This window comes from Protopterus annectens, chromosome 8.part0, assembly GCF_019279795.1.
Source record: "Protopterus annectens isolate FY-2018-M chromosome 8.part0, PAN1.0, whole genome shotgun sequence".
Lineage (NCBI taxonomy): Eukaryota > Metazoa > Chordata > Ceratodontiformes > Protopteridae > Protopterus > Protopterus annectens.
The window spans coordinates 995,801,934-995,815,376 of record NC_056741.1 but is presented as its reverse complement, the minus strand read 5'-3'; positions in this window follow the sequence as shown (position 1 = coordinate 995,815,376).

Here is a 13,443-nt window from a genome sequence, read left to right as displayed (position 1 = left end):
ATGGAGCAACCAAACTAAGCATTGTACCGTGCATTTTCTGACATCTAGTGTCCATATCTAGGCATTACAGCAGCTCATTTTCTCCAGGTAAATCTTTTCCATTTTTATGTATGATCAGGTTATGTTTTCTGTTATGCTCTTGGATTTTCATCACTGTTTGCACAACTTTCTCCTTTAGCCGTTAAAATATTTTTTTTAGAATCAAAGACTATCTGGGATAAATGTATTACAGTGTGATAGCCACTACTGTGGTGGTTGTTTAGGACTTTTTAAAAACAGTTTCAGGGCATTTTTGATGAGAACTTTGTGTACAGCATTTTCCTACCCATAATTACTACTTTTATATACTGTCATGAGATACCAGTAAGAATTTACGTACATTCATTACATCTTAAGGACTCGGTCTTTTTGTGGAATTTGCACAATTAGCATAATTACTGCTGGTTTCCAAAAAAATTACAACTGCAGCCCCAAACCCTAAAGCAAAATCTATGGCATCTTTAGATTTTGGAGTTGCCTCTTAATAATACATTGAGTTATACACCAATGACTGTAGATAAAACATTACTGTTTTGAGAGATAAAGAGGCTTGTATCTGTGTGATTTTATATAGTCCTGGGAATGCATTCCTATGTAGAAGTCAGTATTTCTGTTTGTAGCTGTATTTCAGTATCTGTGTGATTTTATATAGTCCTGGGAATGCATTCCTATGTAGAAGTCAGTATTTCCGTTTGTAGCTGCATTTCAGTATCTGTGTGATTTTATATAGTCCTGGGAATGCATTCCTATGTTGACGTTAGTATTTCTGTTTGTAGCTGTATTTCAATATCTGTGTGATTTTATATAGTCATGGACATGCATTCCTATGTAGAAGTCAATATTTCTGTTTGTAGCTGTATTTCAATATCTGTGTGATTTTATATAGTCCTGGGCATGCATTCCTATGTAGAAGTCAGTATTTCTGTTTGTAGCTGTATTTCAATATCTGTATGATTTTATATAGTCCTGGGAATGCATTCCTATGTAGAAGTCAGTATTTCTGTTTGTAACTGTATTTCAGTATCTGTGTGATTTTATATAGTCCTGGGCATGCATTCCTATGTAGAAGTCAGTATTTTTGTTTGTAGCTGTATTTCAGTATCTGTGCGATTTTATATAGTTTTGGGAATGCATTCCTATGTAGAAGTCAATATTTCTGTTTGTAGCTGTATTTCAGTTTCTGTGTGATTTTATATAGTCCTGGGCATGCATTCCTATATAGATGTCAGTATTTCTATTTGTAGCTGTATTTCAATATCTGTGTGATTTTATGTAGTCCTGGGCATGCATTCCTATGTAGAAGTCAGTATTTCTGTTTGTAACTGTATTTCAGTATCTGTGTGATTTTATATAGTCCTGGGAATGCATTTCTATGTAGAAGTCAGTATTTCTGTTTATAGCTGTATTTCAGTATGTGTGTGATTTTATATAGTTTTGGGAATGCATTCCTATGTAGAAGTCAGTATTTCTGTTTGTAGGTGTATTTCAGTATCTGTGTGATTTTATGTAGTCCTGGGCATGCATTCCTATGTAGAAGTCAGTATTTCTGTTTGTAGATGTATTTCAGTAGCTGTGTGATTTTATATAGTCCTGGGCATGCATTCCTATGTAGAAGTCAGTATTTCTATTTGTAGCTGTATTTCAGTATGTGTGTCATTTTATATAGTCCTGGGCATGCATTCCTATATAGATGTCAGTAGTTCTATTTGTAGCTGTATTTCAGTATGTGTGCGATTTTATATAGTTTTGGGAATGCATTCCTATGTAGAAGTCAGTATTTCTATTTGTAGCTGTATTTCAGTATGTGTGTCATTTTATATAGTCCTGGGCATGCATTCCTATATAGATGTCAGTAGTTCTATTTGTAGCTGTATTTCAGTATGTGTGTCATTTTATATTGTCCTGGGCATGCATTCCTATATAGATGTCAGTAGTTCTATTTGTAGCTGTATTTCAGTATGTGTGCGATTTTATATAGTTTTGGGAATGCATTCCTATGTAGAAGTCAGTATTTCTGTTTGTAGCTGTATTTCAGTATCTGTGTGATTTTATATAGTCCTGGGCATGCATTCCAATGCAGAAGTTAGTATTTCTGTTTGTAGCTGTATTGCAGTTGAATGAGATGAGTAATATAGGTCGTGGTATGTTTTGTATGCACTTCACAAGAATAACTCCTTAAACACGTTGTTATAATTTGTGCTGAGTCATCATTATTATAACAAAAGTATTGTGCCCATCATACATAATGCAAGTGAATTTAATATGAAATACCATTGTCATCTTTAAGAAATTGTACACACATTAGCTTGATGTTAAGTGCTAAGCATTAATGAGATATGCTAAATAGAAAACCTTAGTTATGCAAGCATTACTGATACATTGTTTACAATAAACATGTTTAACATTATCATTTGTCTTTATTTTTACAGTCCTTCGCAAAATGTTGAGAGGAAAAGGATTCTGGCATCCTTCATAAAAGTATCTTTTTGCTGGATTCCAATCCTTAATCGCCATAGTTCTTTATCTAAACTCACTGTACTTACACCATGTGCCTTGTGAGATAGGTATGTGACAGGTAGAATTTCACTACTGCCCGGCATGTTTGTACTCCATAAGGTAGCCTAAACTAAATGTTTGACTTCTTTCCTTAGGTGATGAACTTTATTTACACACTGCCAAGCAGACAGCAAATGGAAAAGACAGCAGGAAAAAATATGATAGAGACAAAAAAAATGACATTAACTTAAATACAGTTAATGGGCATATGTAGCAATGACTACAGCAAGAAGTGCATTCAAATGACACATTCATCCTTTGCACATCTCATTGCAACATCAGAAATCCACTTTGTAGAACATATTATAAGACTTGTAGTTAATGACAAATTATGTCAAAGTGGGTAGGCAAGAGATCACACGTTGTTAGCAGTACTGATAATATTTGATATTTAAACAACACAATGATATCATAAAATGTGATCAAATATGTATTCAGACCACTCTCTGTAAAACGATCAGTTAAGTGGAGTCAAACTTTGCATCATCTGTCCTTTTACTCAAAACTCACTACACTTACATCTTCTGCCACAGAGAAACTTACCTGACAGGTGTATTTTCTTCACTTAGAACTATCCAGAGTGCTGATGGTCAGTCTGCTACTAGACTTGTTTATACTACATAAAGCAGACTTAACTAAACTTTTCACTTTTTTCCTTCAGCCATGAAAATGCATTTTGCCCTGCCAAGTGGTGCACAAATACAGAATGCAATATTTATCAAAAGCATTCACAACAATTCTTTTGGATAAGAATTTGAATTAACACTACATGAATCACAATGGATATCTAGCAATGATCAGAGCTACTTCTGTATTACACTGACACATTCGGCCTTCCACAGCCAGTCAACAGAGTACAAAGCCAAATGGTGTGCAAATGATCAAGGAAAAAAAGGCACATTTTGAAACAAGTACTGGGAATGTACATTTCTGATGTTTAATCAACTTTGTTTTCTTGCAACAGAAACTTATAAAGATTTCAACCCTCAAATCAGGGTTTTAAGAACAATCATTTAAGATTATTTCCCAAATTTACCACAGAGGAAAAAGTGTTCAAATGTAATCAGAATGTAACATTCTATCAAGTCATATTGAAAGTACAACAGAAACAAGAATGCTGTCTTTTTCATTTGTCAGTAGATACCTGGATGTCTGGGATAGTGGAAACCCATGTACTCACACAATTTTAAACAAAGAGTACAAAAACTATCTTCCTTTATGGTACACCTATCCCTTTTTTATGCCTTCCTAACAGCAATAATATCTCATTTTTATTGCATGTTGTTTATATCAAAGCTTAATGTACTCCCTTGAATATGCACACGATTTGTTAGTAAGAGGCAGTAAATGAGGTCATTAAAACAGTATTTGAATGTTAGGAATGTTGCTCTCCTATGACAGTCAATGTACTTTCAGACTTTTTGGTAAGTCTCTTCTCCATGACACACCCTCAGTAAGTGTACTAGAAAAAGGAGCAACTGTGAAACACATTCCCCGGGATTCATGAAGCCTGCGCCAGGTGCCGGAGTAGCGTTGGTGATCTAGTGCCAAATATTGCCGCCGAGCGATTCAGGTATGAGCTGTTTCCATGTGCACTACCAGCGTATGCCAGAGCTGCGCAGCTCCCAGCACATGTATGCTAATTACTGCATGCACAGCAGTGTTGCATGCAAATGAAGGTATATAGTGATTCATGAAGTGGTGCAGGCATAGCGTAAGCATGTAGAAATGCAAACCAAAAAAAAATGGTTTACATTTTGTCAAACATAGAATCGGAGCCATGAAAGCAGGCGAAACTTACATATTATAATGTTAATATATGCCAATGGCTAAATATATAGCCAATGGCATAAAACAACATACACAACATATAAAAAAATAGCATTTAATGTCATGGTGACACTAAAGCAAAGTAAAACCGCAGTGCATCTGTGCGCAAATAGGATCACAAGGAAAATATATGTTAATGCTAAGATATGCTAAGAACTTGGTTATATTCAACTGGACGTATAAGAGAATTTAAGTACCTTTTTATGCACTTTTACTTTTAAAAAATACAGTATTTAAATTGATTTAAACTGTGTATGAAGGAGTGTTGAAGGAATTTTTAACTGGTTATTCTGCTCTTCAGTTATTCCCACCCACCCGCCCTGTTTTTGTTTTGGTGTTAATCTTAGTGGCATTGAAACTGCCCGCCCCTCAGCCTGCCTCTGGGCCCATCTCATTTGCTCACTCAACTGAGTGCAGTGAGATCATATTCTGATTTCAGGGACTCCTACTGTGTACAAAGAGAGCATCTGGGAAATAGAAAAAAAAAAATTAAACTTATTTCCTGCCTTTCTTGTTAAGTGGTACAGACTATTTGTAGGCTTCTGAGCCCCCAAGCCCTTCTGTGTTTGAGGGAAGCCTTCTAGCTTGTTTTTTTTTTTTTTCTTGTAACTAGCCAGTTTTCTAGTTTCAGCACTCAAATCTGTTTCTTTGATCTCAGCACTTGTTCAGAAAAAAAAAAAAAAAAAAAAAATTTCATCTGCTTTTACTGTACTTGTGTTTTACCTACTTCTTTTACTTTTGCATCATCTTAAAATACTCAATTGTATTTATTACTGCTTGGTGTAACTCATTCTAAGCCTTTTGGTTTAAACACTTGGGCTTCGGACCAGTTAGTTGTTTTGCACTGAGAGGTTTGTGGTCTGCACTGTTGTGGCAGAACAGGTAGCTTACATCCTTCTAGGTTGAGAACTGCTGATTGAGGGCTCAGTGTCTGTTATTCTAAAAGTGTATTAATTCTGGTTTAAGCACTTGGGCTTTCAAGCCAGTTATTTTACATTAAGAGGGTTCGTGGTCTGCACTCTTGTGGGAGGAGAGGCTGGACTCTGCCCTTCTGAGCTGGGAATTTCTGGTTAAAGGCTTATAGTGCATGCATATCTGAACTGTTTCTTACTGAAGTTGGTGCGCCTTGTTTGCTGTGGCATAGACTGGATTCGGGCCTGCTGGATCTAGCTTTGTTTGTGTAACTTGAGCACTAATCCAGACATTCTCTAAAGTATTCAATGGTATTTATTACTGCTTGGTTGTAACTTGATTAAAGTGTAGCTATCATTCAAGTCTTTTGGATTAAGCACTTGGGCTTCAGACCAGTTGTTTTACATTAGGAAGGTTTGTGGCAAGCACTGTGGTGGCAGGACAGGCAGCTTTCATCCTTCTAAGTTGGGAACTGCTGATTGAGAGCCCAGTGTCCAAGTGTATTAGTTCTGGTTTAGGCACTTGGGCTTCAGGCCAGTTATTTTACATTAAGAAGGTTCGTGGACTGCACTCTTGTGGGAGAAGAGGCTGGACTCTGCCCTTCTGAGCTGGGAATTTTCTGGTTAAAGGTTTATAGTGCCTGAATATTTGAACTGTATCTTACTGAAATTGGTTCACCTTGTTTGCTCTATCATAGACTAGATCCAGGCCTACTGAATCTAGCTTTGTTTATATACTTGTTGTTTGTTTGCTTGTTATTTCCTGGAAGCTAATTCACCTAATACGCAACTTCTCAGCGCTTCTGTGGATCACTAGTGATATCTGCATTGCTTACTGTACTTATTTCCTTGTTTCACTTGAAAGAAAGTTACTGTTTGTCGTTTTGCATTTAGTTACTTGTATCACATTGCACTCAAGTTACCTGGCACTTGCTCACTAAAGCAATTATATAAGTCAGCACTAAAAATTAAAAGCACTACACCCTCACTCCCCACTGGCCCTTGTTTTCAATTAAGGATTTCCCAATATTATTCTAGCATGTCCAAAGGTCAGTTGTCAATCTCCTCTCCGGTCCAGCTGGTGAATCTGGGAATCTTGAGGCAATGTTATAACTGCCTCATGTACACAGACAACCCTCTCCTCCTCCCACATAACACAAATACTTGAGAGATGCAGCTATTTAGCCAAACTGGAGGCTGAGCTCTCTCAACTCAGGACTGGCAAGACCAGACAGGAGGAGAAGGCAACTACACACACCACAAAACCAGCCTCACATAATGCTACCACTCCACTGAATCAAACACATAAACACACAAAGACATACTCGGAGGCTCTGAGTAAAATTTACCTAAACAGCAGAGGCCTCCAAAGCAGACACCCAAACAACTGCTACCTCAAGACACCCCAAAAGCAACACATAAACCACAAAAGCAGTGTGCAAAGCAGTCACAGCCCTTAAGGCCAAATACAACACCAAACATACTTGTCATAGGTGACTCCATAGTCAGACACACTGACGTCCCACTCACCAGGCTGAACAAGGAGAGGGTCACAGTAAGCTGCCTATCGGGCGCTAGAATCCGCCACATAACACAAGCACGTGGGTCACTCCACAGCAAGTACAAATATGACACAGTCATTGTCCATGCTGGTGTGAACGACCTGAGACGTACCTCCCTGGACTGCATGAAAAGAGACATAGAGGAGCTCTCTGATTATGTAGCCCAGGCAGGTATGACCCTAACCCTGAGCAGTATCCTTCCTTCACCAAGAATGATGCCACAATATAGAGACAAGATGATCAGCTTTAACAATTGGCTTAATGTCTGGTGTCATTCAAAGGGGATCCAGTGTCTGTCTGCCTGGGATGACATGCTTGACAAGCCACGCTGCCATGAGGGACGGCTTGCACCTGTCACCCCTGGGATTCGGATATTGGCTAAGGCTCTTGCCACCCCATAGTGCCTTTTTAGGCAAGGCTCAAATTCTAAACCTACCACCCTAGAAAACAAAAATGGGAAGAAATTGAGGGTAATGCTGCTCAATGCCAGAAGTCTAAATCTCAAAATGCACCTTTTCGAGGCCCTTCTCAGTATGGAGAACATCGATGTCTGTGCTGTAACTGAAACCTGGTTCAAGGCTCCTGAGAGCACCCGGCACTATTAGGTTTTACCTCATATCATGCGTTCGGCCCCAAAACCCGGACCACTCCACAAAAGGAGGGTGTATCCATATTCATAAAGGATACTCACACCTCCAGGTTGGTGGCAACGCATGAAGCTTGGAAACCATCCAGGTGCAACTAACAATAGGCAAAACTGCTCTACAAATTGTAGCATGCTACAGGCCACCCTCTCAAACTCAGGAACCCCACACAGCCTTCCTGAAGACACTGGAGGGTATAAATGTATCTCCAAACACCATCATATTGGGTGACTTCAACTACCCGAATATAGACTGGGAACATTACTCAAGCCCTAACTTTCTAGCCCAACGGTTCCTGGAGTTCATAAATTCAAATGCCATGGAACAGCTAGTCACTGTTCCCACGAGAGGAGAAAATATACTAGATCTCATTGTCACAAACATGGGGACAAAATGCTCCACACCGGAAGTATATCCCTCATTGGTGAGATCTGATCATAAACTAATCTCACTGGAAATCCACATCCCGCCCCACCCCAAACAAAGAAGACCATAGTGAAGAACTTCTCTAAAGCAAACTTCACACTACTCAAGACTGGTGTGGTATCCTTCAAGGCCCCTGAGTCAGAGGAAACCACAACCCAAGCTGGAAGCCCTTACACATGCCTTCTATGAACACCTCCAGGACTGCATGGATCAGGCAATCCCAAATAAAACCAAGACTCTTTCCACAAAGGGCAAACGTCCAGTCTGGTGGACCCCAGCCATTAACAAACTTTACAATAAGAGGAGAAAGCTATTACATGATAGAACAAAATCCATAAAAGGAAGTCACCCCTGATCATTATTAGTAAAAATTACGAGCACTCATAAAATCAACTAAGGCCAATTTTGAGAGAAAAATTGCCATGGATTCAAAGGACAATCATAAGGCCTTTTTCAGCTATGTTAGGAACCTGGGTGGAAACTCACAGATATGCTCAGAATTAGTCCAAAATGATACAAAAATCACTGAACCCACAGACATTGCCAACATACTGGCAGACAGGTTCAGTGCAAACTTCACCCTCTCCCCTAAAGGAGAGATAACTATCCCAGCCGAGTGTAGCCTCCCGGACATCTCAAATGCGCAGGTGAAAGCTGCTCTCTCTAAAGCTAAAAACACAGCATCAATGGGACCGGATGGTGTCCCCGGCTGTGTGCTACACGAGCTAAATGAGGAATTAAACCCGCACATAAGGCAGCTGTTTAATCTCAGCCTTACCACAGGATACGTGCCCAAGGAGTGGCGTCACGGCAACTGTGGTCCCACTCCACAAAGGTGGCCTCTACGGACCCTGGTAATTACCGCCCATAAGCTTAACAAGTCTAGTCTGCAAAGCTATGGAGAGGATCATAATGGAGCTCATAAACAAAGATATAGGGACTTGCAGACATTGGACCCGACCCAGTTTGGCTTTGTCAAGGGAAGATCATGCCTTTTGAACTTGGTCGACTTCTTGAAATAGTCACCAAGGCCATTGATGAGGAAAGGCAGTCCATACAGCCTACCTTGACCTTGCAAAGGCTTTCGACACAATACCCCACTCGGGTATTGTAGAAAAACTTACCAGCTTAAATGTAAACCCATATGTCACAAGATGGGTTGCAAACTGGCTTAAGGACAGAACCCACAGGGTTAGAGTTGCTGGCTGTGTCAGACTCCAAGCCGGTCACAAGTGGTGTCCCACAGGGCTCGGTCCTTGGCCCCTATTGTTTGGCATCTACTTCTCAGAAGTACAGGCCAACATGGGAGGACTTTGGCTGACAAAGTTTGCAGATGACTGCAAACTGGGCCATAGTGGAAAGTGCATCGGACACTGATATCCTTCAGAAGGGACTCACGGAAACAGATAGCTGGTGCCAGAGCCATGGCCTGAAGTTAAACGCCAAAAATGTATAGTCATACCCTTGGGAAAAACAAGGTAACCCCAAGCTACCATATAGGTGGCAATCCACTAAGCACAGAAGAGGTTATCAGGGACCTGGGGACCCAGGTTGACAGTGGCCTTTCTTTGACACTCACATTGCTAAAGTGGTTAGAAAGACCTTCTACATTGCCCACCTGATCATGAAGGGATTCACATCCAGATCTAGTGAGGTCATTGTTCCCTGTACTCTTCACTTATCAGACCAATGATCGAGTACAATGCCCCATTCGGGATGTATCTCACCCGACATCTGCAGCAATTGGAGAGACCCCAAAAGTTCCTCACCAAAAGGATAAAGGACTCCAAAATCTGTCATATGCTGCCAGATTGAAGAAACTCCAGCTCTATTCAGTCGCATACCGTCTGCTCAGAGGTGACATGTGCCTGACATACAAGGCCATGTCCAACCCGGAATTAATGGACATGCTCCACCTCAAAAATCCAAATCCACCAAAACCACTAGAGCAAGCGACTTAAACCTTAGCACGGATATAAATAGGACGTGCTGGAGGGATAGATTTATCACTCAGAGACTCCCTATGCTGTGGAATAAAATCCCGGTCCATGTGAGGCAGAGCACCTCGCTGACTCTGTTCAAGAGAAATCTAGACCTGTGGATGGGAGATCGTAGGTTTACCCCGGGAATCATCTCTGGGTCACTGCTGGACAGAGGCACAACAAACTAATGGGCACAGTATTTTTTCATATAAGGGGTGGCGTAAGCCACAATAATTTGGGCTAGGCTTATAAATGCCTTAGGGCAGATAGCCTAGTATAAACCTATGAACCTATGAACCTATGTCATAAAACTGCAATGTAACACAATTCATGATATCCCCATAATAGTCAATGGCATGCATGCTGCACCACAACCATGGCGCAAGGGTTGCTAAGGGTCTGTGACAGTGTTCCGTGCGGTAACTAGGAATTAGCAGTCAACGCCATGCAAATGAGTCAAGTAATACTGAATTGCAAATGCCCCACCGGCATAAGGATGTACCACACGGCATACAGTACAACACCGAGGAGTGGCCTGGAGGTAAACATGACAACAGGAGAGGGGCGCGCAACCGTAGCTGTAAGCACATTGGATCATTGCTAATCCATGTTGTGTGTTGCTATGCAAAGCCACATGATAGGGGTGTGGAAGTAGCCATAGCTTTGCTTAGCTGAGAGCACACAAGGTAACTGAAAATTCATGTGAACATGGATGAAAACGTGCACGGAACCTAATAAATGGCTGTGTGTGGCTCACACCACAGCTGAAACAGGAAGGATATGGGAAGACAATAAGGAAATACTGCGGCATGGTAATTGGAGTACAGATGAGTAATTAACACCTAGAAACTCACAGTGGGCCATAGACAACAGCTAACAAGGCTGCTAGCAGCTACCTGCTGAACAGGAAAGGGGAGGTGCCGTACAGCAAAGAAAAGAGAACTGTCACAGCAGAACAAAGCAAACTTGCAGCAGATCAGCTACATAACATATTTCCCAACACAATCCTGGGTTGTGAAAGTACAAAACAAGAAAGGTGGCAGCTGGATGCATGCCTGACAATGGGAGGGGAATCGGGTTGAAAATTGAAGTAAAGGGCAATGGATGAATCATGGCAGCCAAGCGTAAGTCAACACTAAAGGCCCCACAATAGCAGTACCTGCTGTAAAACCCATAATTAAGATACCCTGCAGCTGGAATAGCACAAACACACCCAATTACACCAGCATCATCCATTGCACAATAGTATTAAGGTGTGAAAGCCCCATACTCACACTTGTGTATTCCCAGACACTCTGCACCATTGGTGTATACAGAAGGGGAACTTTTAATATGTACATGTTAGGGGCTGCCATAACTTTGATTCACCAGCATGTGTCGGAAACTGACGGTGGTGTGGAGGATGATGCTGACAACCATCTCAAGCACCAGAGGAGGAGAAGAGTGTTCAGACCTAGGGTAACCTACCAGGGGCTACATGATCTGGAGATAGTAGAGCATTACAGGGTGGACAGGGACATCATACAGCAACTTGTTGAGCTGTGCCAGCCACGCCTTAGAGCCAGAAGTAACAGAGGGGAACCCATCCCAGTGGACACGAAGGTGTGTGTAAGCTTGAGAATACTAGCCACAGGTACCTTCCAAAGGCCAACTGGGGATATCATGGTGATCTCACAGGCATCAGCATCCAGGGTACTCCACCAGTTCCTGGATGCCATGTTACCACATGCCAATGAGCACATATACTTCCCCCGAATGCAGGAAGAGTTGGCCAGCAATATGCGTCTCTTCCACCATGTGGCAGACTACCCAGAGGTACTGGGTGCAATAGACTGCATGCACATGCACATCAAGTCACCACCCAGTGAGCAGGGTAGGTGCTAAATAAACTGCAAGGGATTCCCCTCCATCAACTGCCAGGTCGTGTGCAATGCCCAGGGCATTATCATGGATGTGTGTGCTGGCAGCCCAGGAAGCTATCACGACTCCCACATCTAGCATGCCTCACAGCTATATCAGTATTTGCCAGGGGAGACATCCCATATGGCCACCTGGTGGGGGATGCTGGCTATGTACTGGAACCGTGGATGATGACTCCCATCAGAAATGCACACACAGCCACGCAAGAACACCATAATGAGGCACACGCAGAAACCAGAATCACCATAGAGCTTTTATTTGGGATGCTGAATTCATGGTTCCGTTGCTTGGACATATCTGGTGGAGCCTTGCAGTACTCTCCAGGAACGTGTGCCCACATCTTCATAGTATGTGCCATGCTACACAATATGATCCTGCAGAAACAGCTGCAGCAGGGATAGAATGGTGAAGGCCCTCACAGCCCACCACCATTGCCAAGGGACCCACAGGCACAGAGGGACTCAGACCATGGACACCCTGTGCTAGCCCCAGTAGGCAGACGGAGGCGTGCCCAGTATGCCCATGCCTTGGCAAAAAGGGAACATATAGCACACACACTGACAGTGTAGGCACTCATGGACTGACACACTTTTTCACCTGCCCACACAGCAAAAATGGATGGCACACACTCACGACCACCTGTAAATTGTCATGTATAGGTGGTCTACCGTGTGCATCCTACATAGGTAGCCCTCAACTATTTTACACACAATTGCCATTGGCACAAGGTAAGTCAATACCTGAACAGTAAATTAAGCTATCAGCATGTGTCCATACTATATGTACAGGTCCATAGATACATAGGTAGGTACATGCCCAACCGCCGAGTCCACTCATAAGCATAGGCAATACATGTCTGCTGTCACCACCCTATCGATTAACTAACTGTCCCTCTGTGGAGCAGAGCCAATTGCGGGATCCCTTGGGTGTAGCCACTGTTCACCACCCACTCTGCAAGGATTCCTTGGAGTGTTAGTGAAGGGTTTTGTATAATGTAATCAGGGATGAAGTTCCAAATAATGGGGAGTATCCCTGACAGGAATCTTCTCAGATGATTACATGTTACATAGTATACCTTAAACACAGCTTGCATATATAGGTAGTTCTCCACAGAATAATAAACATGTGGAAAACACAACCGCTGAAATGTGTTAATCACCCTTGCACTATCAGTGCCTGCTCTGAGAGGTAAGATATCACTGCCAGGATTAGAACACGCAACCATGTATACATTCATCACAATAACACACCACTAAGCTACCTGAGAATTATCAATGGCAGGCGTGTATACTGAGAAGATAAAACACAAAAGGTAGGAATGTGTTGAAATAGGACAAACCAGCGTGTACCCAATGAAAGGTGTATGTTATATATACATATATATATATATATATATATATATATAAATATAAATATATATATATATATATATATATATATATATATATATATATATATAAATATAAATATATATATATATATATATATATATATATATATATATAATACATATATGCATCATCATATATATAGAGAGAGAGGGAGAGAGAGAGATATATGTCGATATATGGGG